Here is a 16,028-nt window from a genome sequence, read left to right as displayed (position 1 = left end):
CGCCAAGGCTCTCAGGAGTGCAGGGCCCGCCATGTGTCCAGGGGCCACGACTAGGGGTGTATTTGATCCCACAGGCATCCGGGATGAGCCGCTTTTCTGCCACCATGTTTTCAAATTCATCCACATTAAACTTAGTAAATCCCCACTTCTTGGAGATACAGATTTTCTGGCGGCCAGGGAACTTGAACTTGGCCCTGCCAAGGGCCTCAGTCACATGTTCCTTGTTCTGCACCTTGGTGTGGATGGACATTATGACTTGGCCACCGTGGACCCTGGCCACCGTGCCCTGTGGCTTTCCAAAGGCACCTCGCCTACCTGTCCAGAGCCTATCAGCTCCAGCCCAGGGCAACATCTTGTTGACACGGATGATGTGGAAGGGGTGGGGCTGCACTTGGATGTGAAAACTATCTTTGCCACAGCTTTTCATGACGTATGCATTGACACAAATACGGGAAGCCTCCGGGGCTTCAGAGGAGAGCTGCTCATCCCCATGTGACACCACGTGGCCACAGAGTGGGAGCTCAACCACTTTTGCCTTCTTCCATCCCAGGTCAAAGATGCAGATCTTGGGCTTCCCTGGTGGCGCAGTGGTTGAGAGTACGCCTGCTGATGCAGGGGACGCGAGTTCGTGCCCCAGTCCAGGAGGATCCCACGTGCCGCAGAGCGGCTGGGCCCGTGAGCCATGGCCGCTGAGCCTGCACGTCCGGAGCCTGTGCTCTGCAACGGGAGAGGCCACAGCAGTGAGAGGCCCGCGTACCACAAAAAAAAAAAAAAAAACAAGATCCAGATCTTAGCATCAGGGACACCTCAGCAGAAGCGAGACTTTGGGTACAGTCTGTTCTCACCATACCGGTAACACCGGGAGGGGCAGTGGCCCACAGCGACACCAGGATCTTCAGTGACGCGCCAAAGGGAAAGAGCCATCAGGAAGGCTTTTGAACAGAGGGGCGTCCTGGATGAGATCTTCAGGAAATGTAGGATTTGCGTTAGTTTAGAGGAGAAAGGGATTTCACGTAGCCGGCAGTGCGCCCAGTGCTGAGGGGCTGGAAGGAAACTGACCCACAGGAACAGCAGAGGCTGGGAGCTGCCTCCAGGGCAGTGGCCGTGGGAGCCCGTCCGGGCTGGAGGGTTCCTCCCCTCCAATGTGGCCACACAGCCAAAGGGCACGTCACACAGCCAAAGAGCACGTCCCGGGTTGAATGGGGAGGGACGGTGACTGGAGGGTAGACTCCACTTGCTGGAAGGGTCTGGGGCTGACATAGGGCCCACATACAATTCCGCCCCAATCCTGCCCCACCCAGGGCAAAGGCCGGCCCCCTGAATGGGTGGGGCAGCGTGGAAGGAGAGATCTGGGGTGAGACGTTAGGAAACTTCCAAGAACCTGTCTCTCCTGCCATTAGAATAAAGGAAGTCGCTGGGAGTCTGTGGTGTGTGCGTGCATATGTGAGTGTGAGTGAGTGTGGGTGTGAGTGTGTGTGCGCTGACGGCCCACACGGCCGACCTGACCATCCTGCAAGTGCACAGGATGGGGGCAGGGAGGCCGGGGCCGAGGCTCCCCTGTGGGGCATCAATGCAACACTTTGGGGCTCCACTTTCAGGTGAAATGGGCCCCTGAGGGAGTGAGGTGAGGTCTCATTTACACCTAAGCTGGGAAACCGGGGGCCTCCCTAGCTCAGCAGCTGTGCAGCCCTGCAGACCTTGGGTCCCCAGGGAATCTGAGGATGGCAGGAGGCAGAGGAAGCCTGAAGCACGGGAGACAGTGCCATCCTGTCCCTGAACTGTGTAGCTCAGTGGGGAAGGTGCACGATGGCCCCGAGCCAGGTCTGGGACAGGATGGAAGGGCATCCGAGACCTGCCAGACCTGCCTGAGGCCTGGCCAGAGGCCTTAAGAGCCACTGCCAGGGACAGGTCCCTCCTCCCGCCCCTGACAGAGACCCACACCTGCCCTTGCTGCGACCTGGAGAATCCAGAGGGGGCTAGGCAGGATGAGCACAGGCCAGAGCAGAGGGTCCCGGGGCAAAGGGAAGCTGCGTGGGAGTCAGAATGGGGCGTATTTCAGTATTATGTGCAGTATTTTCCTGCACGTAAATCGATCTAGTCAGACACCACGCATTCCTTCAGTATGCGCTTCATGCCCAGCTTATGCTAGAAGCTGGGTTTAAAACTATGAGGGGCCTCCCTGGTGGCGCAGTGGTTAAGAGTCCGCCTGCCGATGCAGGGGATACGGGTTCGTGCCCCGGTCTGGGAGGATCCCATATGCCGCGGAGCGGCTGGGCCCGTGAGCCATGGCCGCTGGGCCTGCGCATCCGGAGCCTGTGCTCCGCAACGGGAGAGGCCACAACAGTGAGAGGCCCACATACCGCAAAAAGAAAAAAAAAAAAAACTATGAGGAAGTGTTACCTGCCCTTAAGTAGCTGACAGTCCAAGAAAGGAGACAGACAACATGCATTAGTGGGAAACAGTGAAAAGAGAAAGCTGTGCCCTTAGAACCCGGGGAGGTCAGGGAAGGCTTCCTGGAGGAGGAATCAGCCACGCAAGGGCTGCCCCCAACGGCGCTGAGCGGCAGCCTGGCGAGCCTGTGGGAGTCACAGACATGCTTGGTTGCGGTGGGGAGTTGGGGTATCAGCTGGGGTGCACTGTGGCCGGCCTTCCAGGCCACACTGACAGGCGGGGACTTTCTCTTGGAGGTGATGAAAGTGAAGGAATGTAAGAGAAGAGTGACCCTCCCATGTGCCCAGGGGTGGATCTCCGTGGCTCAGGGTGGAGGAGGACACGTGAGAGGGCTCGGCCGGGCGGCAGAGGCCAGGCCGGCGCCTGGTGCAGTGATGGGGCAAGGGATGCTAAGCACCTGAACCCACACTCCACGGGAGTGATGCTGGCAAAGAGGAGGTGGGGGAAACACTAGGAAATAAACCAGGTCAGCTCACAGACGGATGAGCCATGAGGGTGAGGAGAGGAAGCACATAAGGACTGGAGCCTGTTGGTCTGTGCTGAAGGCACAGGGGTGGCCCGGCTCCTGGGGCGGGGGTGGGAAGCAGAGGAGGGCGAGAGAGTTGGGATCCAGACACAGACGGTGTGATGGAGGAGACTGAGAGGCCCCCTGGGAAACAGGCCTCGAGATTCATGAGCTATTGGGGTGAGCTGGGTGAGAAGGGGTGACAGAGCCTGAGAGGCTGTACCAGACTCAAGTGCGACCACTGATTCCAGGCTAGGACGGTGACGATGTTGTCAGGACAGGAGTGAATTAACCCAGAGCGCTGGGCGCCGCGGTGGGCGGCAGGAACAAAGCTCCTACTAGAACATTCCATCACAGACCTGGGCCTTTGGGAGCAGAATCTAGAAGCGGGACAAGAGGAGAGGCTGTATTTCACCAAAAACAGGCCTCTGTAGAGACAGGGACTGTTCTTGGCCTCAGCACTGCTGCAGTGAAAACCCCGTCAACCAGACAGCACGGCAGCCCAACCCCTGTGCTGGCTGCGCAGGCTGAGAACTAGCAGGGCCAGGGCGGTGGTCCCCTCGCTGGCGACCTTGGCGGCTCAGGGGCTCCCAGGGGTGGCTCTTCGTGTGCAGGTGTGGCTTCCTTCGTGTGCCTTCTTGGTGACACCACAGGTGACCGACCCCATATCAAGTCTGAGGCCTCAGGAGGGGGCCCCTCAAAGGCTGCAGTTGTGGACCCTCCAAATCCCATGAGGGAGGCACCTCGCAGGTGCCCCATGGAGCCTGGAGGCTGAACTCCAGCAGGACAGGAGGTCTGTGCCCAGCAGACTCACCAACGCTCTTAGAGTCCCAGTCAGTGCTTCCGAAACATTAACGTGCACGTGAATCACCCGGGAGTCCGGTTACAAGGCAGCTTCTAACTCAGCAGGCCTGGGGAGGGGCCCTGGAGTCTGTATTGCTAACGAGTGCCCAAATCATCACTGGCGCAATGCCGGTCTCACCGCATCTCAGTGACAGCAGTGGAGCACTAGCCAGCACGTTTGAATGACCTGGGGAGCTTGAAGACCTCTGATGAATGGGAAGCAGGCGGGCAAGGGCAGGTGGGCACATTCAAGCCAAGGAGGGCCACAGCCGGGGCTGAGTGACAGCCTGGTGGGGGGACCCCTCCCTCCCTGAGAGTCTCGTGGAACTGGTCCAGGGTGGGCCCCGGACATCGGGCATTGTTTCTCCCCAGGTGAGTCTAATGTCCAGCAAAGTTTCAGGACCTTGGCTTTCAAAAGTCATTTGAGGGACTTCCGTGGTGGTCCAGTGGTTAGGATTCTACACTTCCACTGCAGGGGGCACGGGTTCGATCCCTGCTCAGGGAACTAAGATCCCGTAAGCCGCACGGTGCAGCCAGAATAAATTTAAAAATAAATAAATAGCCTCTGTTTAAAAACATAAAGTGTAAAATAAAAAGTCATTTGACAAGTCCAGCCAACACTAGACGTTATGGGTGCAGTAGGAAGCTGAGGCCGCCCTACCCCAGGCCTTGGGAATCTCATCCCTCTGGATCCAGCATCTGTACAGAACTGACTGTGTCCTAAATTCATTTTCTCATTTGATTCTCACCTCAGCCCTGTGATATAAATATTATTACTCTTATTATCATCCTTTTTCTAGAGAAGGAAACGAAGGCTGAGCTGGGTGAAGGACTTTCTCTAGAAACCTTGGTCACTCCCTGGGGCCTTCACCTGTCCTGTCACTGCCCCTCCGCCTAAAGGTTGGCCACCACCACAGACAACACCACCACCGTCTTTGTAGGAAGATTCAGGAGGGAAAATTCACTTCCTGCCATTTTCTCTGCAGTCTGCCCTTGGGTATCAGTCACCACCCCATCCCGGCTTGTGGAGCAAAGGAGGGAGACAAGTCACCTCCCTTCTGGGGCCATTGGTCCCTCTTACACTTGGTCCATTAGCCAGATGCAGGGCAGGGTTAAGAACAGAAATGCCCAGCAATTGCCAGGAGCTCAGCTCAGGGTAGAAATGAGCGGAGGGCAGAAGGGAGGGATCACATCCTGATGTTTTGTCATCAGGTAAATCCTCTCCAAGCCTGGCCAGGCTCCATATCTGTTATTGAATCAGGTAGGACTTGTAGAGAGGATGGGACCTGGGCTTGTCCCATGGGCCATGTTCCTAGAATGACCACCCCCTCCTGCACACAGTGTTTGTGTCATCAACCACTCTCCCAAGGAGATGAGGCTTCCCTTCAGAAAACCACTTGGTACGTACAGATCTGGTCATGAAAATGTCCATTTCGTTCGAACCATCCCGTTCCAAGAATCTGTCCTTAAAGAATATAGAAAATAGAAAAAGCTAAATGCAAGAAGAGGACTCATGAAAAAACAGAGGCCCTTTTAATGTCCAACTAGAGGAGAGTGAATCTGTTATTTTTAAACGATTACACAAACTTTGCTAATTGTGGTTAAGAAGATGAACTCAGAAACTGTGAAAATGCTTTTCCCACATGGAGGGAAAAAGCAGAACCCAAAATTGTATTTGCACAGGCATGTCGACCATTTACAAAATGCATACACAAAGGACGGAAAAAATAACTCAAGTGAACAGTGACTTATTGTGCATATGAATCACCCAGGGGTCTGGGTAAAATGCAGGGCTGTATTTAACTTCTTTTTTTTTTTTTTTTTTTTTTTTTTTTTTTTTTGCAGTATGCGGGCCTCTCACTGTTGTGGCCTCCCCCGTTGCGGAGCACAGGCTCCGGACGCGCAGGCTCCGGACGCGCAGGCTCAGCGGCCATGGCTCACGGGCCCAGCCGCTCCGCGGCATATGGGATCCTCCCAGACCGGGGCACGAACCCGTATCCCCTGCATCGGCAGGCGGACTCTCAACCACTTGCGCCACCAGGGAGGCCCTGTATTTAACTTCTTATCTTCAGTATCTACATTTTCTGACATGTGGTTAAATAATGAAGATTCAAGTACATAAAATGACATAGAAACTTCAAAAAATGTTTAAGCTGTATACACAGTGGAATACTACTCAGTCATAAAAAAGAATGAAATAATGCCATTTGCAGCAACATGGATGGACCTAGAGATTATCATACTAAGTGAAGTAAGCCAGAAAGAGAGAGGCAAATACCATATGATATCACTCATATGTGGAACCTAAAATATGACGCAAATGAACTTATCTGTGAGACAAAAACAGACTCACAGACATAGAGAACAGATTTGTGGTTGCCGGGGGGAGGGGGAGGGGGTTAGACTGGGAGTTTGGGATTAGCAGACACAAACTATTACATACAGAATAGATAAACAGCAAGGTCCAACTGTATAGCACAGGGAACTATATTCAATATCCTGTGATAAACCATAATGGAAAAGAATATGAAAAAGAATGTGTATGTGTATATGTATATATATATATATATAACTGAATCACTTTGATGTATGGCAGAAATTAACACAACATTGTAAATCAACTATACTTCAATAAAATAAATTTGAAAAAAGAAATGCTTATGCTAACTGAAAACAGCAGAACACAAAATGATACATACGTTGATTCATTTTTTTTTTTGAGTAAAACTTTTTTTTTTTTTTTTTTGCATTTCATGAGCACTGCCCTGCTGAGCCAGGCACAGGGCACTGAGGGATGAGCCCATCGGTGCTGATTGTACCATCCCTCACCTCTACCCCCACCTCACAAGCTGATACCTCACAGGGTGTCCTGAGCACAGCAGGGCGCTGCCCGTGATGTCCAGAGGCAGCCAGCCAGAGGGACAGGAGAGCACATCTGCTGGGGGGGTGAGCGCAGCTCCGGGAGAAGGTGAGGCCCACCAGCCTCTTTTGAAAAGTGAAAGGAGCTCCCCGGAGACCACATGAGGAATTCCTGGCAGAGCAACTGCAGGCGTGAAAGGGAGAAGGGGTGTAATGAACACACAACTGTTCCTGGGGCCCAAAGGGAGTGGGGGAGGGGAGAAGGCGAGATTGCAAAGGCTCCTGTGTCCTAATAAAGAGCTTGACCTTGACCCAGCAGGTGGTGGGGAGCCCTAGTAGCATTTTGAGCAGGATGAGGACGTGATCCACCTGGTGTTAAAGCTGCCTCTGATGTCAGTGCAGGGAAGGTTCGGCCGGCTAGGACAACGGGAGCTGCCACCCATGGCCCAGGAAGGAGCTGTGAGCCCCTGAATTCGTGGGGAAGGGAGAGGGGAGGGACGGCCAGAGAGTCATTAGGTTATTCAGGACCTGGAAACTGATTAACTGGAGGGGATCCCGGAGAATGAGAAGCCAGAGGAGTATGTGGCCACCAACCCAGAGACACAGGAAGGGCAGGGGCTCATTGGGAGAGCAAAGGCCTCATCCACGAGCTGGAGAGAGAGTTCCAGCTCCACCAACGTTAACTTGAAACCTGGGGGCCAGATATATTTCAGAATTCAATATTTTCTAAGTTTAAGAAGGTAACACATGATTTACTGTATATATGCACGATCACACCTTGGGTGGAGTCTAGGGCAACAGCCCATAATCAAATCCATTGACATTCGTGCAGGCAACCCATGAATATTCATTCACACCAAGTGGGTCCACAAAGACAATAAACAACCTCATGTCGGAGACGATCAAGGCTGCCACCAAATAAGTTTGGAATCCTTTGGGTCTGGGGACCTGGGATTGAGGAGAGGGATGGTGCATCAGCATCCGTGGTAGCTGAAGACCCAGTGGCAGGAGGGCCCCTCGGAGAGACGGGAGCAGAAGAGAGCTGAGAACAGAGGCCTGGGAACAACCATGTAGAGACAGAGGCAGGAGAGATCCAACAAAAGAGGCTGAGAGGGAGCTGCCAGGTTTGCAGGGGAGAAGTAGAAGGAAGAGTTGTCCCTGCAACCCAGGGAGGAAAGAGAGCTGTGAGCAGGGACACCACTGCAGAAAAGCCAAGGTCAGAAAAGGCCCAAGGTCACAGGAGACCTGGACCCGTGGGGCATCAGTGGCAAGAGGGGACAGCAGTCGCCTGGGGGCAGAGGGCAGGGAGGTGGGAGCAGCGTGTGAAGTCCTGTCCTTGCAGGAGCCTTGGCCAAAAAAAAGCAATGAGACTGGGCTACAGAGCCAGACTGATCTCAGGGCTGCAGGACCAAGGGTCTCAATAAATGACAGAGAAGGCAAAGGATGGAAATCAGGTTAAAAGACATAACGTGTGTCCACAAAAAGACTTGTATAAGAATGTTCGTGGCATCTTTATTCACAATAATCCCAAACTGGAAACAATCCAAATGCCCATCAGGACCAGAAAGGATAAATACATGGCATCCTATCCATCCAATGGGGTAAGGAAGAGAATAAACTGTACTACCCACGATAACATGGGGGAATCTCACCGACATAATATCGAGCATAAGAACTCATGTACTGGGACTTCCCTTGTGGCGCAGTGGTTAAGAATCCGCCTGCCAGCATAGGGGACACGGGTTCGAGCCCTGGTCCGGGATGATCCCGCATGCCGCAGAGCAACTAAGCCCGTGCGTCACAACTACTGAGCCCACGTGCCACAGCTACCAATGCCCGTGCACCTAGAGCCCGTGCTCCACAACAAGAGAAGCCACTGCAGTGAGAAGCCCGCGCACCGCAACGATGAGTAGCCCCCGTTTGCTGCAACTGGAGAAAGCCCGTGCACAGCAACGAAGACCTAATGCAGCCAAAAATAAAGAAATCAATTTATTTTTAATAATATATAGGGCTTCCCTGGTGGCGCAGTGGTTGAGAGTCCACCTGACGATGCAGGGGACACGGGTTCGTGCCCCAGTCCGGGACGATCCCACGTGCCGCGGAGCGGCTGGGCCCGTGAGCCATGGCCGCTGAGCCTGCACGTCTGGAGCCTGTGCTCAGCAACGGGAGAGGCCACAACAGTGAGAGGCCCGTGTACCGCAAAAAATAAATAAATAAATAAATATTGTTTCAAAATCTCACGTACTTTATTATATGTACATTAGACCTCAAGGAAAAAAATTAAGGATGAGGGATTTGAAGATTGCAGATGGGGAGCAGCCTGGGAGAGGACCAGGCCCTGTGGTGCAGGGGAGAAGCAGATCCCAGGGAGGCTGATGGAGTCTGGGAGGGGAAGGAACCCATGCCCCATGGACAGGAAAGTCATTCAATTGTGAATGATTGTGAAACAGTGAAGAAAAACTATTTTGCAAAGTGGATGGTGCTGTGCTAGTTTATTCGCAGGCCCTGTTCCAATGAGGCTGTCGGTCCCAGCCGCCCTTTCCCTGTCTGTCCCCAGGTCTGGTCCCCAAATCCACTGTAGCATCTGCTGGAAAACACTGTGGACACCCACCTGCCCACACACCGCACACACTTACAAGGGCCAAACCTGGAAAAAGGCTTAGTGGCACCACAGGAACAGAGTGGCCCTGGCTGGCCCACTGACACCTGAGGCCCTGGTTAGGGTCAGCCTGGTCATACTGGTCTCCATTTCCTTTGGATTGAGCTCTTCCTTAGGAGACTTCTGGCTCTCACACACGAGATATTCCCCCATCCGCTCACCAGCCTCTCCAGGGCCTCCATGTATGTGACACGGGACAGACCTGGAAGGCCACAGGGGACAGTGAACAATGGCTGCCGGGCACAGCAGCTGTCCTCACCAAGGTTACAACCAACCCCAAATGGGTGGAATGCTTCCTTCATGAGTCTTCGTTTTCTCTTGAATAAAACTGCTAGGTCTCAATTAATTTTTAAGGGAGAGAGGCATCAGGGTGACAGTTCATAAATTTCTCAAATTCAGACTAAGCTAAAGGCAGGCAGCAGTCTGGCACCTGCCTGTGAGGCTCCCAGCTCAGACAGGGTACGTCCCAGGGGTTCGGGGCAGTACAAGCTAAGCCCTGTGCAAAGATTCTAGGTCGGCAGGAGAGTGACCTAATTAAACACACAGGCTTATTCTTAGACAAGGAGCCCCAATTAAGGCCCCTGGGCAGCCACAGTGCAAAGGCACAGCTCTAGAAGTAACCAGAATAATTATTTTTAAACAGCGGTTACTTACTTCTGATTATTAAAGTGGCACATATTCACCATAGCACGTTTAGAAAATACAGACATTACAGACAAGAAAATGCTACCCAGAGATAACCACTGTTTTTGCTTATTTCCTCATGGTGTTTTTTTTTTGTACATATTTACATGTTTGACCTTCGGGGAAATGTTTATTCACATAACGTAAGTGAAAAAAGATACAAAATTATAAGCAGTGTGATCCGAAATTTGTTAGGGTTGTCATAAGGATATAGTTCTGTATCCTGTTTCTTTCACTCAGTATTAAAACACAAACATCTCCTCCACCTCATTAAATATTCAGCTATTTCATTTTTAATGACTGCACAGTGTCCATCATATAGGATAACGTATACATTCTTCCATTGTGATGGGCATTTACATTGTTTCCAGTTTTTAAAATAACTTTACAGTGGACCTCCCTGTATAGCTCTGACTTTTTTTCTTGGGCTAGATTTCCAGAAGTAAACATTATTTAGGACTCTTATTATACATGACCAAACAGCTTTCTGAACATTGGAAGTGATTGACACTGCTATGAGCAATGTATGAGATATCATAGTGCCCAGGGCATATCTTAATTCCTGTAATAACAACCAGAACTCCTTTACCTACTGGTGGTAGATCCAGATCCAACCCAGAGGCAGTGTTAGCAGATACCAGTTCCTCAGAGCCACCTGGACTTTGTAACAAAGCACAGCCCCAGCATGAGTCAGCTTTCAGGAGGCGAGGCTGCTATAACAAACAACCCTTCAACGAGGAAGCTTTCTCTCTCACCCACTTTACTCGTAAGATGTGGATCAGCTGTGGCTTTACTCCAAATGCCTTCTTGTTCTGGGACCCAGGCTGAAGGAACAAGCCCCGTCTCCATTCCCATGGCCAAGGACAAAGAAACAGAGCAGACGCCCACCCTGGCTTTTAAGGCTTTGACGTCGACGTGGCAGGCATCACTCCCACTCACTTCCGTTGGCCCAGGGAGGTGATGTGGCCAGTCCAGTGCCAGTGAGGGGAAGAAGTACATTCCTCCCACAGGGTGGCACCGCCGGTCACACCCAGGTGTGCAGAACCCTCTACGGAGTGGACAGAAAAGAACTGGGAGCAAGAATACCACCGACCACAGCTCTGAGCCCTCAGAAACGGTGCTCAGTGTTTGTTATCACATCCTGGGACTGAACACGACATCAGGAATGTTTGGCAACCAGAATCCCTTTCATAATGGAAACTCCCGTGCCCCAGAGGGCTTCCCGCTGACAGATGAAGGAGGTCACCTAGGTTTGCCTTTTGTGCAAATACAAGAAAATATTGATATATATGTGTTTGCCTCTGTGTATGTATGTACATGTATTTATAAGTACCTCCATTTAAAATAGTAAAGATATATTGGGGCTTCCCTGGTGGCGCAGTGGTTGAGAGTCCGCCTGCCGATGCAGGGGACATGGGTTCGTGCCCCGGTCTGGGAAGATCCCACATGCTGCGGAGCGGCTGGGCCCGTGAGCCATGGTCACTGAGCCTGTGCGTCCGGAGCCTGTGCTCCGCAACCGGAGAGGCCACAACAGTGAGAGGCCCGCGTACCGCAAAAAAAAAAATTAAATAAATAAATAAACAAACAAACAAACTAGTAAAGATATATTCTTATATTTTCAAAAGTTAAAAGAAAAGCCTTATGTATAACAGGCTACTATTTGTTAAAAGGGGGAGAATATTTACACATAATACATATAATTGATGCTTATATATGCATAAAACATTTCCCAAAAATCAATAAGCAGCTGGTAACAGTGGTTATTTCAGGAAAGTGAACTAAAGGACTGAGGGCAGAGAGGGGAGGTTTTTCACCGTACACTGTTTGACAGTTTGAATTTTTTTCCTTGTGTTTATATTGCTTCCCCGCCTCCAAATGTTTTTAACTAAAAATTTTTTAAATGGTCCTTTTTCAATCTGCTCTTACCCATGTTACACAGTCTCTCTGTCTGTTCTTCCTTCATTGCTGTCACACTGGGACATGCCCGGATTCCCATGCCTTGTGCCTTAAAAAGCAGAGTTTCCAGAAAGCACTGGAAAACCCAGGAAGAGCAAATAACATCAGACACCACCCCCACATATGGCTGTGCAGGCCATGCTCTGTTATGGCCGGCAGGTAAGCCCCTCAGAGTAAGGTGAGACCGAAGGACGGGGATAATTCTCCTGCAGGAGTCAGGAGTCTTGCCCCCGTGAGGAAGGTGGAGAGATGGGGAGAAAAGGAGACAAAAGGAAAGCAGTAACGTGTGCAAAGGAAGCTAGTGGTGCCCCCGAGACAGGACACTCTAAAGACAGGGCTGCCTGCTGTGCCAACGGCTGCCCAGACCCCTGCTCCATCCTCCTTACATCCCCATGTCTGCTCCAAATCTTCAGAAAAGCCTCCCAGGGCTTCTCTGGTGGCGCAGTGGTTAAGAATCCGCCTGCCAATGCAGGGGACACGGGTTCGAGCCCTGGTTCGGGAAGATCCCCCATGCCGCAGAGCAGCTAAGCCCATGCACCACAACTACTGAGCCTGCGCTCTAGAGCCCGCAAGCCACAACTACTGAAGCCCGTGCGCCTAGAGCCCGTGCTCCGCAACAAGAGAAGCCACTGTAGGGAGAAGCCCTCGCACTGCAACAAAGAGTAGCCCCCGCTCACCACAACTAGAGAAAGCCCACGTGCAGCAAGCAAGACCCAACATAGCCAAAAATAAAATAAATTAAATAAAAATAAATTTTAAAAAAACACTGATGAAAGAAATCAAAGATGACACAAACAGATGGAGAAATATACCTATACCATGTTCTTGGATTGGAAGAATCAATATTGTGAAAATGACTATGCTACCGAAAGCAATCTACAGATTCAGTGCAATCCCTATCAAACTACCAGTGGCATTCTTCACAGAATTAGAACAAAAAAATATTACAGTTTGTATGGAAACACAAAAGACCCTGAATAGCCAAAGCAATCTTGAGAAAGAAAAATGAAGTTGGAGGAATCAGGCTCCCAGACTTCAAACTATACTACAAAGCTGCAGTAATCAAGACAGTATGGTGCTGGCACATAAACAGAAATATAGATCAATGGTACAGGATAGAATGCCCAGCGATAAACCCACACACATATGGGCACCTAATTCACAACAAAGGAGGCAAGAACGTACAATGGAGAAAAGACACCCTCTTCAATAAGTGGTGCTGGGAAAACTGGACAGCTACATGTAAAAGAATGAAATTAGAACGTTACTTAATACCATACACAAAAATAAACTCCAAGTGGATTAAAGACTTAAATGTAAGACCAGACACTATAAAACTTTTAGAGGAAAACATAGGAAAAACACTGTTTGCCATAAATCACAGCAAGATCTTTTTTGACCTACCTCCTAGAGTAACAGAAATAAAAAGAAAAATAAACAAATGGGACTTAATTAAACTTAAAAGCTTTTGCACAGCAAACGAAACAAGACAAAGACAACCCTCAGAGTGGGAGAAAATATTTGCAAAAGAAACAATAGACAAAGGATTAATCTCCAAAATATCCAAACAGCTCATGGAGCTCAATATCAAAAAAACAAACAATCCAGTTAAAAAATGGACAGAAGGCCTAAATAGACATTTCACCAAGACATATAGATGGCCAAGAGGCACATGAAAAGATGCTCAGCATCACTAATTACTAGAGAAGTGGAAATCAAAACTACAATGAGGTATCACCTCACGCCAGTCAGAATGGCCATTATCAAAAAAGCTAGAAACAATAAATGCTGGAAAGGGTGTGGTGAAAAGGGAACCCTCCTACACTGTTGGTGGGAATGTAAATTAATACAACCACTATGGAAAACAGTATGGAGGTTCCTTAAAAAACTAAAAATCCCACTGCTGGGCATATACCCTGAGAAAACCATAATTCAAAAAGAGACATGCGGGCTTCCCTGGTGGCGCAGTGGTTGAGAGTCCGCCTGCCGATGCAGGGGACGCGGGTTCATGCCCCGGTCCGGGAAAATCCCACGTGCCGCTGAGCAGCTGGGCCCGTGAGCCATGGCCGCTGAGCCTGCGCGTCCGGAGCCTGTGCTCTGCAGCAGTGACAGGCCCGCGTACTGCAAAAAAAAAAAAAAAAAAAAAAAAAAACTACAGATACCAATTTTCACCTATTAGATTGCCAAAACTCCAACAAGATAATGCATGCAGTGAGGATGTGGAGAAAGAGGAACTTTCACACATTCTTCGTGATAGTGCAGACTGGTACAGCCCCTTCAGGAAGGCAATTTGGCAGCATCTACAAAATTAAGAGAAATCCTTTGACCCATCAGCTCCTCATGACCCTTCAGAATGACTTGTACACATCCAAAATGACCACATGGACAAGGACATGGACCACACTGCAACACTGCTTATAATAGTAAAAATAAATAGGATATACTCATCAACAGAGGGCGGGTTACGTAAATAAGGTCCCTCCATAATGGAATATCATATACATATATATACACAACCATGAAAAAGAATGAGGAAGCTCTCCATCTACTAATAAGGAAAGATCTCCAATGTATTGCAGAACAAATAATGCACTACATTTGTGTAAAAAGAGAGTGAAAAGAATCCATATTTGTTTGCTTGTATTTTCATAAAGAAACACTGGAAGAATATATAAGAAACTAAAAACAAGGTTTCAGAGGACAGGGAAGGTGGTAGGAACCAGAAGTGGAGAATAAGGAAAAGAGACAGACTTTTCACAGGACACCAGCTCATATTTTTGGATTGTGAGCCATAAAATTAAATTAAAAACTACAGGGCAATTTTCATATAAAGAAAGTGCAATTATAACCAAAAACAAAATCATACCCTGAACCCAGCAGTCATTCTTTAGAATGAAAGACATATTTTTAACTTTATGTTGACAAGACAAAAAGCATACATAAGACCCAAACATTTCAAGATAACTTATTCCTAGAGTAATAACATGATGTGAATTAAAGCAAAAAGATGAATATAGTCAATAGTTGGATGCCAGAGAACCAGCTGGACCAACAAACTATGAGAAACTGTAATATACATTTTATTTTCATTCCTGTCATGTTACTATGGAAAAAGTAAAGTGTTTGCTTGTCTGTTTGTTACGTGGAAGGAAGCGGGGCGGAGAGGGAGAAAGGGAAGGGAAGGAACTGAGGAAGGGCAAATGGAGGACCAATGAGTCTACGGATAGGAATGTAAATTGGCACACCCTTTTTGCAGGGCAATTCTGCAATATCTATAAACACTTTTAACACACATGTCCTTTGACCCAGAATTCCCTTTTCTGGGCATTTACATAACAGATATATTCCCACAGCTATGTAAAAGATAATTAATGCGGCATATAAAGATTTTTAATGCAGCATAGTTTATAGAGAAAAAAAAAATATTCACCAATAGAAAACTGGTTAAATTATGAGGTGCCCTAAAATGCAACCCTCTACAGAATGAGGTAGGTGTGTCTATACCAAAACAAAAAGATGGCTGCGATATTAGCAAGTGAAAAAACAAGTTGCAGCATAGTGAACACCATAATCCTATTTGTGTAAAGATAAAATATGATTAAGGACAAGCATGTCTATAAAAATTGTCTGGGAGGATCCACTGACATCTGCCAATAATGGGTCACTCAGAGGAGTGAGACCGAGAATGGGGAAAAGGGGAAGAGATGGGGAAGACCGATTGGAAAACATTCGTCTTTTGAACAGGTTATGTTTACCATGTGCATGTATTACTTTGTTTTCATTATGGTAAAATGGTAAAATATACATAATATAAAATTTCCACTTTAACCTTTTTTTTTTTTTTTTCGGTACGCGGTCCTCTCACTGTTGTGGCCTCTCCTGTTGCGGAGCACAGGCTCCGGACACACAGGCTCACCGGCCATGGCTCACGGGTCCCGCCACTCCGCGGCACGTAGGATCCTCCCCGACCGGGGCACGAACCCGCACCCCCTGCATCGGCAGGCGGACTCTCAACCACTGCGCCACCAGGGAAGCCCCACTTTAACCATTTTTAAGTGTACAGTTCAATGG

General features: G+C 49.2%; 1 pseudogene; it reads right to left on the bottom strand.

The window, feature by feature from the left end:
• Positions 1-11: 11 nt before the first annotated feature.
• On the bottom strand, positions 12-924 carry LOC132501424 (large ribosomal subunit protein uL16-like; annotated as a pseudogene).
• Positions 925-16,028: the final 15,104 nt, after the last annotated feature.

Source organism: Mesoplodon densirostris, chromosome 14 (assembly GCF_025265405.1).
Source record: "Mesoplodon densirostris isolate mMesDen1 chromosome 14, mMesDen1 primary haplotype, whole genome shotgun sequence".
NCBI lineage: Eukaryota > Metazoa > Chordata > Mammalia > Artiodactyla > Ziphiidae > Mesoplodon > Mesoplodon densirostris.
Note: the sequence above shows the minus strand (reverse complement) of the source record. Positions and strands in the feature narration are given on the sequence as shown.